Genomic DNA, 1,883 nt, shown 5'->3' with positions numbered 1-1,883 from the left:
CCCATAAGCAAACAGCTCATTCAACAAACAGGTAAATATATCTTACATTTCGCGTGACAAAGATCAATAATCATAATTTAATTTTGAATTTTATTTTTGCTCATCTTCAGGTGACAATTCAATGCACAATGGATCTGAAGGTACTTCCCAACCTAAAGACGGTTGGGAACAAAAAGCTAGGAAAGTAAAAAAAGCCGTAAAGCATCAGCAGCAGACCAACCAAACAGGTCGCAGGAGAGTTCGAAGATGCCAGGTGTAATTGTTTCGCCACCACCACCGCCAATGTTCTGGCAATTAGGCCTAACCGAAGTGCTCTTGTTAAAGGATTCATGTTACTGGTTAACAGTCAACAGCAAGCAACAACAACGTCGACTTCATCGCCGCTGGTATTCTAGGCAGCATCGTTCCGGAAAATCATTCTGCAGGACAGACTTTCCGATTCAGTATTAAGGCAAGTGCAGTAATTTTTAAAGTTCACAAGAGGGGTCTGTGTTGTATGGTACAAACAAATTTTGTAAAATAAATTGTTATTTTAGGAAAAAACAATATTTTTTTTGGTAACACAAAAAATAAAAATAAAAATTTGGAATTCAGAGCTTTCTGCTAACCTCGATAGGAAACCGTTTCGAACCCACAGGAAAAATTTCAAAACTCCCCTGCAATTTGCGGGAGGGAACTGTTTCGAAGTCACAGGATGTTTTGACAGTTGTTTTCCTGAGCTGTTTTGCTGTCCTGAAATCGTCCTGTAATTTCAGCTGTTGAAAATACAGGACAGAATCGGCCCGACCACAGGAGAAAAGATTAAGTGTGTACACACTAAGATTGCAATTATTCCACTCGGGACCATGATCCTCTGAATTTCAGGAAAACAGCTCAAAATGACACTTGGAACTGTCAAAAACAAGCATTTTCCTGCGCCACGGGTTGATAGCTAATCGAATCACGTGACAAACCCTGAATCCAGAAATTCGAAAGGATTTCCTTTCGAGGGTTCAGGAAAACGAAAAAAATCAGAATAGAAATCTCCTGTATCTCACGACGTTGCTAAAATAACAGTTGTGGTTTCGAAATGTGTTTTTGTTGCGCTTTCATTTGCTCGCTGTCGGTTTCATCGTGGAAGTGGAAGTGGAAGTATGTGACTTGAATTTAAAATATTTCTGTACATCTAACAATGATTCATTTCTTCTAAATACAACGTGCGTCATGTGTTTAGGCCTCTACTCGAAAAAGCGGAGTTTCTGGAAACAGTGCTGGAGGAACAGTTCTCCCCGGAGGATCCTCCGGCGCAGTTATAAACCACAAAATCAACTGCCCGGCGAATGGATCTTCGACGTTCAACTCGCAGCCCAATTTTTCACCGTCAAACATATGGTTGAGCTGGTAAGTTTTTCAAAATTAACCCTAAATGACTGAGAATTGACATTTTTTCATTCTTTGTTTGCAGGCGAAATATATGAATTCTTATGAACGTGCCAATGAGACCAGCACCGGCGTCGTTATTTTATGAATAAAACTTTTTCTAATATTATACTGCTTCTCATAAAGAATAATAAAAGTTTATTGATTTTGAAAATATTATATTTTTTAATTCTCTGCATAATTCAATTCCTATTTCAATGTAAACATCGAAAGAAAACAAACCTGAACCTACAGGATAGTCCGAAAACGATCTGCAAATCACAGGAGAAAGCCGTTGCGAGCCTACAGGACAATTTGACAGGTGTTTTCCTGAGCTGTTTTGCTGTCCTGAAATCGTCCTGTAATTTCAGCTGTTGAAAATACAGGACGAAATCTTCCCGACCACAGGAGAAAAGATTAAGTGTGTACAACAATGTTTTACACAGATGGTTCTAGAATCGACGGTGCGACTGGCTTCGCAGTGT

The 1,883-nt window shown here is 39.2% G+C and overlaps 1 long non-coding RNA gene across 1 annotated transcript; it reads left to right on the top strand.

Annotated features, from left to right (window-relative positions):
- The first annotated feature begins 641 nt into the window (after positions 1 to 641).
- Positions 642 to 1,573, top strand: LOC129738743 (uncharacterized). Its single transcript, XR_008735626.1, has 3 exons — positions 642 to 1,131; positions 1,214 to 1,380; positions 1,445 to 1,573. It is a non-coding gene; the product is annotated as an uncharacterized LOC129738743 (long non-coding RNA).
- Positions 1,574 to 1,883: the final 310 nt, after the last annotated feature.

This window comes from Uranotaenia lowii, chromosome 1 (assembly GCF_029784155.1).
Source record: "Uranotaenia lowii strain MFRU-FL chromosome 1, ASM2978415v1, whole genome shotgun sequence".
Classification (NCBI taxonomy): Eukaryota; Metazoa; Arthropoda; class Insecta; order Diptera; family Culicidae; genus Uranotaenia; species Uranotaenia lowii.
This window is presented reverse-complemented; position numbering and strand designations above follow the sequence as displayed.